Source organism: Macaca fascicularis, chromosome 9 (genome assembly GCF_037993035.2).
Source record: "Macaca fascicularis isolate 582-1 chromosome 9, T2T-MFA8v1.1".
NCBI classification, from domain to species: domain Eukaryota; kingdom Metazoa; phylum Chordata; class Mammalia; order Primates; family Cercopithecidae; genus Macaca; species Macaca fascicularis.
Genome location: NC_088383.1, coordinates 128,414,697 through 128,429,237, shown reverse-complemented (window position 1 = coordinate 128,429,237; position 14,541 = coordinate 128,414,697). Strand labels below are relative to the sequence as shown.

At 50.8% G+C, this 14,541-nt stretch overlaps 1 protein-coding gene and 1 long non-coding RNA gene across 11 annotated transcripts in view; one reads left to right on the top strand and one right to left on the bottom strand.

Annotated features, from left to right (window-relative positions):
• Window positions 1-14,541, bottom strand: part of GRK5 (G protein-coupled receptor kinase 5) — a 252,869-nt gene that overhangs the window by 44,861 nt on the left and 193,467 nt on the right. The window lies entirely within an intron of this gene.
• Window positions 1,638-13,291, top strand: LOC135965199 (uncharacterized). Its single transcript, XR_010578108.1, has 3 exons — window positions 1,638-2,051; window positions 2,834-2,958; window positions 13,171-13,291. It is a non-coding gene; the product is annotated as an uncharacterized lncRNA (long non-coding RNA).

Sequence of the window (14,541 nt, the reverse complement as noted above, 5' to 3'; positions counted from 1 at the left end):
CAATGGCCCCCAAAGGAGTTTTTCTGCACTACACAGCATCAGCAGCCTCCATTGCCTATAGGACTAAGTCTAGTGGCTTCTTAGACCTGGCCCCTGACACCCTGCCTGACCTGCTTCCCCTTTCTGTCCCCTCCTCTCCAGTGCTCTGGCCCCACACTGGCTGTTTTCTGGGCACACTCCAGCTTTCTGGCTACTGGACCTTCGCTTGGGGCCTTCATTCCTTCCCACCCCTTCATGGCATGTCCAAACCCCACCCAGTCTTTAGGACCTGCTTCCGACGTAACCACATCCAAGATGATCCTCCCAGCAGGCAGGACCTTTCTTCCAGCCCCACCTCCTGGAAACAGCTGCTGCAATCATCCGCATCATCACTGCCATCGCTGTCATTTCTTTTTTCTTTTTCTTTTTTCTTTTTGAGACAGGATCTCACTCTGTCACCCAGGTTGGAGTGCAGTGGCACAATCTTGGCTCACTACAAGCTCCACCTCCCAGGTTCAAGTGATTCTCACGCCTCAGCCTTCCAAGTAGCTGGGATCACAGGTGCGTGCCACAATATCCGGCTACTTTTCGTATTTTTAGTAGAGACAGGGTTTCACCATGTTGGCCAGGCTGGTCTCGAACTCCTGGCCTCGAGTGATCCACCTGCCTCAGCCTCCCAAAGTGCTGGGATTACAGGTGTGTGTCACGACGCCTGGCCATCATTGCCTTTTCTTGAGCAACCACTTATGATATGCCAGGTCCTAGGAGCTTTATGTGGAGTGACCTTGTTTAATCTTTTTAAGATAGGTCTTACTATTCTTACTATCCCCACTTTACAGGTACAGAAATAGGCTCAGAAGTAACTTGCTCAAGGGCACATAGTTGGCCTGTGAGCAAAGACAGGATTCGAACTCAGGGAATCTGGCCAGAGAACCTCATCCCTGAGTACCAGCATGTACTCCAAGGACGCCACATTCCTTCCTAGACAGTGTGCAGGAGGATGTGGCGTTGAGGAACAAGCCCTCCCAAGAGGCCCATGGGGGCTGGATAAGGAGGTGCGGTGGACTCTGCGTGTTTTGACCAATGGTGTTTGTATAGTGCTGTCGTGCGTCACACACACACGCGCGCACGCTAACGTCCAACATATGCTTCGACAGAGGAAAACATCCCGCTGAGGAGCTCCGCGCTCATGAGCCACGGCTCTGTCAGTGGACAAAAGGTCGGCCCGGGAGACTGTCCACTCTATCTCCAGACGCAAGCACTTAGGGCTTAATGATGTGTGTATTTTCATATGTGGGCAGCTGACATTCCCCATGTAAACTATTTGCAATTTCCCAACGTGGACAGGCTCAGCTTTCAGGCAAGCTGAGCAGGAGAGAGAGGACACTCTGGAAGAAAGGGGCTCCTGGGGGTCCCCTTCCTTCCACATAAGGGGGCTGCCCTGTCCTGCCGTCACGGGGTGGAGGTCATGGTTTAGTGGGGGGGCCACCCTCATTTCTCCTCCAGGGCAGGAACGGAGGAGGGGCACTCCCACAGCCATGCCCTGGCCGCCCCTTGACCCTCCTCGAGGGGATCTGCGTCAGCTACGGGAAGCCTGGCGTGGGCGGGGGCAGGGGTGGGAGTCGGGTCTTCAGCAGGAGCCAGGGCTGGAGGCTGCTGTGGGAGCCTGAGGGACGGGCTGGCCCAACAGTCACGGCCCCTGAGAGAGGCAGGCGTTGTGCTGGGCCTTGATGTGGGTCTTCTCATAAATTTTTACTTCTGTTGCTCTCGGGAACAACGCTGTGAGGTGGGGGCTTACTGTTCCAGGGTCACAGATGTGGAAACTGAGCCCTAGAGAGCTCTGTGAAGAGGTGTGTGGTCTCATCCCTGCTCATCGGGATGGAGTGCTGCGGGGCACTAGGTGTGCTATGGGGGTTCCGCAAATGCCCGCGGACGGAACACTTAGTAAGTAGAGGACCTAAGACTCAAATCCAGGCCTGCCCAGTTCCAAACCCTGCAATCTCTCCACTCCGCTTTGCTGAATGAATTGATGATGTTCCTGGCACGTAGTAGGTGCTCAACATGCTTGTTGGGTAAGTGTGTGTGTGTGTGCGTACACGCCTGTGAGGATGAGTGTGAATGTTCACAGCAGGAAAGAGGGAGATAGAGAATAACAGGTCTGCCCACCAGAAGGTCCTTTATGGAGTCATCTGGTCCACCTCCTGCCTTTGTAACATGCTGGGCCAATCACAGTACTAAGGAATTTTCTTAATTGAAACCAGAAGGAGGGGCCGTGGCCATCTCAGGCAGAAACTGTAGGAGAGGGCTGCTGGGTGGGGGAGAAGTGTCCTGGTTTGGGGGTCCCCAGCCTAGGTCCCGCCGTGTTGGTCTCATGGTTTCATTTGACCATAGGAGAGAATGCCCTCCTCCTCATCTTCGCAGTAAATTACCCCTTTGTTTGAGCAACCTGGAGGTAAGTATCTGCAACTTGCTGCCAAGAATCCAGACAAATTCACCATCTGTAAAATCAAGGGCTTAGGCCAGGTGAGCAGGAGGCCTCCAAATGCTCTTCACACGGCCAAGAGCTCCCCTCGTCTCGCTGAGCTCCAATTCCGTGAGCTCACTCAGCCCTGCTCACCCAGCTGTAGCGACAGGGTCCTGGGGTGGGGAAAGCAGAGGGTGGTGGGGCAAATGGGGGCTGTTCCAACCCTAAACCCTGGCTTGCAGTTAAACATGCTCAGACAGTCACAACCACAAAAAAAGGTTTGCTGAGCAGCAGGCGCAGAGAGCATTTCCTCACTTGAGGGTTGATTTAAGGTCTGGCTGACAGGAAGAAAAAGCACCATTCTTCCACCTTTTTAATCGAAACCTTCAGGGCCATGTGGAAGAGCCACTGCTGCACACCCTCACGTCCGTCTGGAGTAGTTCCTTTCTCTGTCCATGGCCAGGCAGGAGACGTGATCCACAAGCCCCAGACAAGAACAGACCAAAGGGAAAAAGGTAGGGTTTTGTTTTCGGGGTCACTGGGGAGAAAACAAATCAGCCCAGCCACACGCTCACCAGCAAAGTGCTGTGGCCTGTCCCTCCCTCCACCCTGGGTCTGATGCCAACATCCAGCAGCTCTCAGCCCAAGCACCCCCAGCTCTTCACCAGGGTGTCCTCATGGTCAGCCCAGGCGATGGACTGCACGGGCAGAGACACACTGGACCAGCAACCCGTGGGTAGAGGTCCTTGTGATCAAAGCTGGAAGGCGCTCACTGTGCCTCTTTTGAGTTCAAAGGAAGGTGATGCTCACTGTTTCCCATGAAGGTGGGCACAGCCTCCAATCAGAAGTGGATCTGAGGCTGGGTGCAGTCGCTTACACCTATAATCCCAGCACTTTGGGAGGCTGAGGCATGTGGATCACCTGAGGTCAGGAGTTCAAGACCAGCCATTATGATGAAACCCCATCTCTACTAAAAATACGAAAATTAGCCAGTCGTGGTGGTGTATGCCTGCAGTCCCAGCTATGCCACAGGCTGAGGTGAGAGGATTGCTTGACCCCAGGAGGTGGAGGTTGCTGTGAGCCAAGATCACACCACTGGACTCCAGCCTGGGCAACAGAGCAAGACTCTATCTTTAAAAAAAAAAAAAAGAAGCAGATCTGCAATGAAGGTGAGGAGGCCGAAACTTTAGGGTTTTGTTTGTTTGTTTTTTAATTGAGACGGTGTCTTGCTCTGTCGCCCAGGCTGGAGTGCAGTGGTGCGATCTCAGCTCACTGCAACATCCACCTCCCGGGGTCAGGCAATCTTCTTGCCTCAGACTCCAGAGTAGCTGGGACTATAGGCATACACCACCACGCCCGCCTAATTTTTATATTTTTAGTAATGATTGGGTTTCACCATGTTGGCCAGGCTAGTCTCGAACTCCTGACCTCAAGTGATCTGCCTGCCTCAGCCTCCCAAAGTGCTCAGATTACAGGCTTGACCCACAGTACCAGGCTAAGGGCTCTTTACTTGTAGTCCTGGGAGCCATAGAATGCCCTGTCTCGGGAGACACAGCATTTCTACAGAAGCACTTCTGGGAAATTGAGGTCACAGATGAAAAGGACCTGAATCTCCAAGGCCTCAGTAATTTGTTGTGATTTCTTTTCTCATTCTCAATATTCACTTTTGTACCTAACCTCCCATTCTTTTTCTTAAAAAACATGCTCAGCAAGTTATTTAAGCTTCAGTCTCCCCTCAAAGAAACTCTGGATCTTCCCTTGTCTCCAACTCTCAAAGGGATCTCTCCAGGGCCCTTCCAGAGGCCATCATGCCTTTAGGAAGATGGCACCCAGTCTGCCATTTTTATCTTTCCTTGATGAACAGCCCAAAGACCTAGAGTCTAAGGGGCTCACAGGACTCTCTGGAGCCTCGAGTGGCTGGTGGAGGAGAAAGCGGGAGTGACACCGTGACACAGTGTTCAGAAGTAACCAGCATCCACGAAAGGCCTGTGACTCCATCATGGAGCAGACACACGCCACCACCCTTGCAACCTCCTGAATTCTTTGGCTGAGGATCTCTTGTACCTCTTTGGTGGTGACCCTGAGGGTAGCTGGTTTTTCCACCAGGCCAGGAAGAGACTTCAAGGCATGGAAGCTGTCTTTGTGAGCAGAGGTGGAGGTGGGGCCACTGCTGTGACAAGTCAGAAAGCTTCTTCAGCTAGGGTCCATCAGCCACACAGCTTCCCTGAGTGCCCATCCCGTGCCGAGGCCCTGAGGTCCACCCTAAGGACCCCAGCTACCAACTCTGTTGGCCAATGGCAGGAGTTCAAGGTCAGCAAGGACTGCAGGCTGTAGAGTGCAGGTCACAGCCCTTCAGCACCCAGGAGAGAGCACTCACAGAGGTGGCCTCTTTACAAACAGGTGGCTCCATGGCAGTGGAGAGGTTTGATCATGGCCCACAGGGTAAACGGGGTTTAGCCGAGCAATAGGGAGGACCCTTCTACCCTCCAGCTCATGCCGTTTGTGCACTAGGAAGTCTTCCTAAGACTAGGGGTCTGGATGAATTCACTTTTCCTAATGGCAGAACCGACACTTTTCTAGACGCCTTTCAGATGGCAGGGTTGCACTGAGGATCACAGGCAGACAGCAGGCTCAGGGCTATGAGCAACCAAGTGAGGGCCATGTGGCTGGGAAGTGCTGGGAGCAAGCCCTGCCTCAGGGCTACAAAGGGCCCGGGGTGGTTCCAGCCCCTTCACAGTGCCCTGCTGACCTGGTCACCTGAGACCCAGCGTGTCATGTTCTCTGGGTCAACAAAGTAAAAAAAACCCAGCCCTTCAGAAATAGCTGCAGCCCTTCAAGAAAAAGAAAATGGACTGGGTTTGAAAGACCCTGACCCACATTTCCTTTGCTATTCCAGTGGCTTCACAGAAATAAGAATGAAGGGTGCTTAGGGGTGGGGAAGCGAGGGAGGACATCTTTAAACGCTGACAGAATTTAACTGGGGGCCTGAGAGCTGGGCAACTTTAATGAGAAGGAAAGGAAAATACACAGTGACCCTGACCCAGACCCCGACCCTTTACGTCAAAAGCAAAAGACGATAATTAACAAAATGCAACGTGCCCGGACATGGAGTGAGAGGCCAGCTGAGTTCTGTCAATTTGATAATCCGTGGTCATGACCCGCAGGCCCAAAGTGTGCAACAGGAGATGACGCGCTGTTTACACAGGCCGCGCACGCGGGGGCTCGCGGGACCGGCGCAGCTGCAGGAGCAGCAGGAGGAGTACGATTCTTCCTGGCCAGTGGTTTGCATGCAGCCAGCTCCACCTGGGCCAATGCAACCACATGCAGGTCACTGACACATGGAGCCCAGGCCCCAAGGTGCTGGGGATGTTCACGGCAGGGAAATGGGGGGGAGTGTCCCTCATTCTTTGTGCGTGAGAAGCTAGGGCAGGGCCCGCCAACTTTCCATCTTCCAGAATACCCACCACCCTCCTCAATCTGAAATCGTGTTGGATTTTTTCTCCGGTGAAGACTTCATTCCTTGGGGCTGGGAAATAAAGGGGCAGGGCGGGGGTGGGGGGGTTGCGCAGGAATCTCCCAAGAGCCAGGAAATTCAAGAGAACCTGCCCCCTACCTCAGACACGTGATGCCATTTCTCTGCCCAAGGTCCATGGATGGGGAGGGCCTGCCAAGCCACAGGGACCAGGATCACTGCCCACCCAGGACAGAGTTGGGGGTGCCCTCAGGAAGCCTGTGGCTGAGTCTTCTGTCTGCCGCCACTCCAAAGAGAGGCATTCTGGGCAGGAAACACTATACACACACATTAAGGACAGGGTCAGAGGCAGAGCCAGCTCCGCCAGCATCAAAGGAACCTCCAGTTTTCTGACCTGGAAGGTCACGAGAAAGGAAAAAGGACCTGGATGGGCCTGCCCTGGCCTGCTGTGAGGAGCTCCGGCAAGGCACATCAGCCTCAAGGGCGTCAGGAGGCGCCAAGATGAAATCAGGCTGTGGGCAAAGACAAGCTGTTTTCCAGGAAAGGTTGGTGAGGGGTGGGGTGTGTCTACTTGAAGGACAATTACACAGTCATGAAATATGCCGCGCGGGAGACTGTGACGTGAGAAGATGCTAAGGACACAGTGCAAAGTGGAAGCCGAGGCCCAGGTTGGGGGCCAGGAGCTGGGCTGGGCCCCGGATGGCGCTGGCACACCCAGCCCCTGGACGCCAGCCCGACCCCGCCTCTGGGGCTTGCTCATTCCCCGGCCTTGCCGCCCCACCCTCTGCTACACCTGGGAAGCTGATTCAGCGGGAACTTTTGTCTTTGGTTAACTTTCAAGAAGACAACGCAGAGGAAGAGAAAGATCACAGGCTCCAGCACTGGACAGGCCAGCTTACATCCCACTCTTTTCTTGCTCTTTTTCTTTCATTGTGGTAAAATAGACATAACATAAACTTCACCATTTCAACCATTTTAAAGTGTACAATTCAGTGGCATTCATTACGTTCATCATGGCAACCGTCAACCTCTATCTTGTTCCAAAAACGTTTATCATCCTAAACAGACGCTCTGTACCTGTTAAGTAGCAACTCCCTACTCCCTCCCTCCCACCGGCACCCTGGTAAATGCTAACTTACTTTCTGCCTCTATGGATTTGTCTATTCTAGATACCTCATAGAAATGGAGTCACAGAATATGTGGCCTTTTACGTCTGATTCTTTCCGTTCACGTAATGTTTTCAAGGTTCATCCACACTGGGGCATGTACCAGCGCTTCATTCCTTTCTGTGGTATAACACTGCACTGTAGAGATAGACCACTTTTGCTTATCCATTCATCCGTTGATGGATACTTCAGTTGTTGCCATTTTTTGGTCATTGTGATAATGCTGCTATAAATATTTGCACACTAGTATCTTTTTGCATCCATGTTTTCTGTTTTTTTTTTTTTTTTTTTTTTTGAGACAGGGTCTCGCTCTGTCATCCAGGCTAGAGAGCAGTGGTGCGATCATAGCTCACACCGCAGCCTTGAACTCCTGAGCTCAGGTGATTCTCTCACCTAAGCTTCCTGTATAGCTAGGACTGCAGGCATGCACCACCATACCCAGCTAATTAATTTTTTTTTTTTTTTTTTTTTTGAGATGAAGTTTCACTCTTGTTGCCCAGGCTGGAGTGCAATGGTTCGATCTCGGCTCACCACAACCTCCACCTCCCGGGTTCAAGCAATTCTCCTGCCTCACCCTCCCAAGTAGCTGGGATTACAGGCATGTGCCACCACACCCGGTTAATTTTGTATTTTTAGTAAAGACGGGTTTCTCCATGTTGGTCAGACTGGTCTTGAACTCCCGACCTCAGGTGATCTGCCTGCCTCAGCCTCCCAAAGTGCTGGGATTACAGGCGTGAGCCACCACGTCCAGCCCTCCAAATTTTCTTTTCTTTGTAGAGATGGGGGTCTTGCTTTGTTGCCCAGGTAGGTCTCAAACTCCTGGCCTCAAGTAATCCTCCCGCCTTGGCCTCCCAAAGTGTTGAGATTACAGGCATGAGCCACCATGCCCAGCCTCCCTGTTTTCAATTCTCCCAGTTTCATCATGATGAACTAAAGAACTCTGACTGCCTGGGGTAAAACAAGGACAACAATGTCTACTACATAGGACAGTCATGAAGATAGAATGCACTAAAGCTATAAAGCATGTAGCATACAGTAGGTGCTAAATTAATATTTTCTCCCACCTTCTTCACTAAAACCCAGAGAGTTAATGACTTAGTACTTAACTAGTAGAACTTCCGGCAACAGCCAACTTCTCTGCTTTGCACAGACATTACAAACGTCTCAGCATTTAGACGCTTACTGGCTTAAAGAAAAAGTGCCTCAGAGGAATTGAAGTCCAGCTGCTGGCCATCCCCAGTGGGAGTAGGAAAACCAAGTCAGTAGGCATCCCTTTTGAGGCCTCCTCTCCTTACTTCTAGCACAGAGTTATAGAAAGCTCCACAAGGAACATTCCAGTCTCCTCTTCCAACCGGGGTCTCTCTGGGCCTCAGTTTATTTATCTAGGAAATGAGGAGTTTAGCTCAGCTCCATGGTGTTTAAACTGGGATCCACAGAACCCTAAATGTTCTCCTCAAATTCAGAGCCTGGGGAAGGGGAAGGAGAAGGGAGGAAAAAGGGAAGTCCAGCCCCCAGCTTGGTCAACCACAGATCTTTTTTATCTGTTTGCATGCTGGGAATCTGTAGATAAAACTGCGTGCAGGGCCCAGAACTGGGCAGCCCCTGAGATTTCCCTGGGCACCCATCCTGAGTGAGCCTCCACTTCTTGTTATTTTACATGGCTGTGATGAGGACTTAGCAAAACACGGAATATGAAGTTCTAGGCTACAGTAGCAGCTTAACAAACGCTAGCTGTCCCAGGACGGCTCATGAGCACACATGTGGCTTGATTTGTGAATTCCTCTCTGCTGCTCCCAAAAGTGGAAGAGGAAGAGGCCCAACCCCCATCCCTTACTACTGCTGCTTGAGAGATCTCCTGGAAGTCCCTTTCTCAAGTTTTCTTTTCAATCCTCTTCTGCCCTCCAGCCTGTTTGCAGGGCTGTGGCAAGAAGATGGAAATGCTGGTAGATGGCCTAGCAGGGGCAGTTGCCCAGCCAGACCCTCTGCCCACGTGAAGGTGGACTCTGAGCTCACTGGATTAATTGACAACAGGATAGAGATCCTGTTCCGGGGGCTGGAAGATGAGGGCCGAGCAATCTCAGCAGAGATGAAAAGCTGTGTCTGGGACCCCAAGCCCCACGGAGAATGGGACAGGTACTTAGAAGGGAGCCATTTGCCCAAGCCCCCCATATTTCACACCCTTGGTTGCCCTGGAGACCATGAATTGGCTGGATGAGCAGGCAGACTCTAAGCAGGACCAGGGCCATGGACCCCAGGAAGGGAGATCAGGAATGAGGACTCCCAGTCCAGTGCGCTTTGCCCTAGGTCATGCTTGTCTACCAAAAACAAGCCAGCATTTCCATTTCCATAACGCACCATAGCTGGGAAGCAGAGAGTTAGCCCGGCATCTTCCAAAGATGATGAGAGGTCTTAGGAAGTACAGGGACACAATTAGATAATATTGAATCACTCAGTGAAAAAGTGATTCTCTTCGGATCTCCTGCAAGCCTCCCATCATGAAGTAGAAAGTCGCAGGCTGTGCTACTGTCTTGTCATCAGGTCTCCCACATTCACTAATCTCCTTTAAAATGACAAGGATGAAGCCTTCAGGCTCACAGCCTCATGCAGGCAATAGAGTATCTAGCTTGGATTTAATCTTAATTTTTCCAGTTACCTTTATGTATGACAAATCAATACTGGTTCTCCAGGCATGTTCCTGGTACAAGGTTTCCTTTTAAAACGCATCTATTTTAAGTTAAAAGATGAGCTGATTTAAAGAAAATCATTGTATAGGTAACTGTTAAGGGTAGTCTGCAAACATGGCCAAAACCACACAAGTGCTAGAGAATGACTGATGGCCACAAGCTCAGGTGAGCGCCATTTTTATCAGTCCCATACTCAGTTGGGGAAACTGAGGCTCCAAGGATGCAGAGCTGGAAAGTGGCAGGACTGAGGTTGCACGAGGTCCTAGGGACAAGGATGAAGCCGACTCCCTGTGCCAGAGGCTGAGGAGCTGTGTGGGTTTGCTCGGCCTCCTGACGCTGGTGCCTGGGTGGGGGTGGGGAGCCAGAGGAGGGAATTTGGAGTCGTTATTATTTCCTTTCATTCAAGCTCTTGACTTTATAAAATGTGGATGTTTTCCAGAGAGCCCAACAAGCACTACGAATAGATTTCTTTTGTGTGGAAACACAGGCTGATGGGTAACTTCCCCCTTCACAAGAACCAACTTCCCTGTCTTACCCTATCATTGTTTATTGAAACAAAGAGGCAGCCCTGCATCTACGGAGGGCTCAGAGAACAATATCCTGCCTGCAGACCTTTGGCAAGAAATGCGCTCTAAGAGCCGCCTGCACAACGGCCTTCCCAGTACCCCACGTAGGGATGCCATACCAGTTCCTTAGAAGCCTGCCCCAACCCACCTGTCCACCCCCTTGTCCAGGAAGAACCCACACAGGCCCTTTCAGTAGGACCAGGCACCGGGTTTGAGCTTCCCCTGGAATCCACTGATAGTCCCTAAGAAAGCCACATCAAAACTGGCACCTCCTGCCAGACCTTAGTAACTGGGGTGGGGCACTGCAACCACGGAGACCAGCACTGTTGCTGCTCACGGGCCCAATTAAAATGAGACGCAGCAAAACGTCCTACAAGTAACACAGCCAAAGCAGGTCACACAGGCGCTTCTCCATTTTGGACCAGCCTCGTCTCTTCCCAAGTCTCAGTTACCTGGTCTGTAAAATGGGTACACTAATACCCACCTTGGGGAGCTGCTAGGAAGTTCCAGGAGCAAGTCTGTAAGAGGCCAGTGCGGTCCTAGGAATGGAAGAGCTCAAAGTCTGGAGAATGTTGTCGTGTCAACTAGGATAAGGGGCTGAATGTCCAAGAAGGACCAGGCCTGGCCCTGATCTTTCCAATAGGCAGTGGGGCTCTCGTTCTTCAAAGGAAGACCAGGTCATGGGGCTAAATGTGCATTAGGATTTCTTTACTTTGTTTCCATACACACCCTTTCCCTTCAAAAACTGAGGCCTTCTTACAAGGACAGATAAGACAAAATGAAAACAAGTCATTTAAAAACAAGTTACAAAAATGAAACCTGAATGTCATCAAAATGAAAAACCTTTGTGCTTCAAAGGACACCATCAAGAAAGTGAAGACAACCCACAGAATGGGAGAAAATATTTGTAAGCCATATACTGATAAGGAACTTGTATCCTGAACATATAAAGAACTCTTCTGACTCGACATTAAAGACAAACAACCAATTCAAAAATGAACAAAGAATCTGAATAGACATTTCCCACAGAAGATACGCAAGTGGCCAAAAAGCACAAGAAAGGGTGTTCAACATTATTAATTATTAGGGAAGTATGAATCAGAATCACATCAAGACACCACTTCACACCCACTAAGATGGATAAAATAAAAAAGACAGAAAATAACAAGTGTTGATGAGGTTGTGGAGAAATTGGAACCCTGCTGGTGGGAATTTAAAATGGTACAGTGCTTTCAAGAACAGCCCAGCAGTTCCTCAAAAGTTTAAACATAGAGTTATCTTATGACCCAGCACCTCTACTCCTATGCATATACCCAAATGAAACATGTCTACACAAAAACTTGTACCTGCATGTTCATAGCCTTATTATTCCATAAGAGCAAAAAAGTAGAAACAAAAAGTAGAAGCAGGTTGGGCACGAGGGCTCACGTCTGTAATCCCAGCACTTTGGGAAGCTGAGGTGGGTGGATCACTTGAGGCCAGGAGTTCGAGATCAGCCTGGCCAACATGGCAAAACCCCGTCTCTACTAACAACACAAAAATTAGCCGGGCATGGTGGTGGGCATCTGTAATCCCAGCTACTTGGGAGGCTGAGGCAGGAGGATCATTTGAACCCGGGAGGTGGAGGTTACAGGGAGCCAAGATCACGCCATTGTACTCCGGCCTGGGTGACAAGAGCGAAACTCCATCTCAACAACAACAACAACAACAAAAAGGTACAAATAACACAAGTGTCCATCAACTGATGAGTAGATAAATAAATAAATGTGTTATATCTTTACAATGGAATATCATTCAGTCTTGAAAAGGAGTGAAGTGCTGATACATGGTACAATGTGGATAAATCGTAAAAACATTACGGTGCGAAAGAAGCCAGTCACAGATGGCCACATATTATGTGATATTCCATTTCTATGAAATGTCTGAAATAGGCCTAGAGACAGAAAGTAGATTAGTGGCTGTCAGGGCCTGGGAGGAAAGGGGAACAGGGAGTGACTGCTAACAGGTACAACAGTTTCTTCTTGGGGTGATAAAATGCCCTGGAATCAGAAAGCAGTGATGGTTATATGATTTTGAATCTTTTTAAAACCACGGAATTGTACTTTAAAGGAATTAGTTCTATGGTATGAGAATTATATCAATAGATCTAAAAAAAAAATGGTATTTTTGGTTTTTTTTTTGTTTTGAAATGGAGTCTTGCTCTGTCACCCAGGCTGGAGTGCAGTGGCGTGACCTTGGCTCACTGCAACCTCCCCCTCCCTGGTTCAAGCGATTCTCGTGCCTCAGCCTCCAGAGTAGCTGGGATTACTGGCATGTGCCACCACGCCCAGCTAATTTTTTGTATTTTTAGTAGAGACAGGGTTTCGCCATGTTGGTCAGGCTGGTCTCAAACCCCTGACCTCAGGTGATCCGCCTGCCTCGGCCTCCCAAAGTGCTGAGATTACAGGTGTGAGCCACTGCGCCCGGCCATAGGTATTTCAAAAAGTCATCTGTAATGGTGGATGAAATATAATTCTGTTTTCACTTATGATTATTATTATTACAATGGGAACATTTCCTGGGCCACCTCAGCTCAGAGTGACCCCCCCTTCTGAACACCTGTCACCTATAATCTCAGCTCACACACTCAGATCCAACTGTGGCCCGCTGGCCAGCTTCTGTGAGCTAACAAACCTGAGACCATCCCTAAGACACGCCATGCTCATGGCTGTCTAACCAGCACCAGAGACGAGCCTGCAATGTGCTGTTCTTAACTTGGGGGTTGAGGGATGGGAATGTACAGAGGGAGGCTTACTGGTGTGCTCACCTAATATTCCACATGCTCCTCTCCCTTTCCCAGCCTCCCCACTGGCCATGGACCGCGAGAGGAAGTGATGAGTGTTGCTTCTGGGTCAAGCACTTAAAAGCTGCTGTGCTTCCTTCATCCCTCTCTTCCCCTGTGGCACTGACCATGAGACGACACATTCAAGATGGTGGGTCCACAGGAGCAGCCAGGATCCCTGAGTCACCCAGGGAGAAGTACCCAGAGGAGCTGATGACCTAATCAGATGATGCATGAGAAAGAAATTAACCTTTGCTGGGAGAAGCCCCTGAGATTTGGGGGTTTGTTGTGGCAGCTAGTATAAATCATCCGGACTGACGCACTGCCTCTGTCCAGCCCTCTGCAGCTGGAGGCCCTCTGGACCCTTGGCCTCTCACACTCCACAGCTGGCAGTTCCATGTCTGAACGATTTCCTCATTCAACAGCCTGATTTTGAAGGCACAGAGAAGGTGGGGAAAGGCAGATGACAGGCACTGCTGCCGGGCATTGAAGATGCCCCAGCTACCATGCTCAGTACTTGCTGCTTTTATTTATGATCCTCATGGCCGACACTCTTGACAGATGAGGAAACTGAGGCACTGAGAGGTTAAGCAACTTTCCCAAGCCCATGCAGCCCAAAGAGGTGACATCTGGCTTTGAAACCAGTTCTACCTGACCCTAAAGCTCACCTCCTTCTCAGCACTCTGCTGCCCTTCTGTGAGCTCTCCAACAGCTCTCAAGCCCTTCCAAGCCCACCCTTGGCTGGCGCCCTGTAACACCCCCAAAGCAAAGCTGGCTGTGTGTGGGCGACCGATGCAGGATTCGAGGCAGTGTCCATGGAGTGGGCTTTGCCTCTTGGGATAAAAACTTCAGGCAAGGGTTGGTAGGGCGTCCTCCGTGGGGAGGGAGAATGGAGCTCCAGGCATAGACATTGCTTAGACAGGGGCTTTTTATCCTGGCTTCCAACAATTACAAGATGGCAGACACCTCAGGATGTGAGCTCACCAAGCGTGGCTCCCCAGAGACATGAGGCAGGAGAGCTGATGGGCCCATGGAGGGCAGCTTCCAGAGCTCCCCTCAGCATTTCATTTCAACCAGCTCACATTGATCGAGAACCATGTGTCCAGTGTCATGCTGGGGCAGGGACACAGAGAGCAGATGCCACTGTCTCCATCCAAAGTGAATCCCCTTGCCTCTGCCGAGAGCAGGTGGACCTTCCCACAGCCCTCATCCTGTGCTCTGTCTTTCCTGGGGACACCTCCACCCACCCAGAGACTCAAGACAAAAGCCCAAGGGCATCCTCCTTCTGCCGTTTTGCAAGGCGCTTGTTCCTCCCCATCCCCAAGGCTGCAGGCCCAGCTTGGGGATCTGGGGCTGCTCCCCAGATGGCCTCTTGCCTCCAGTCCTTCC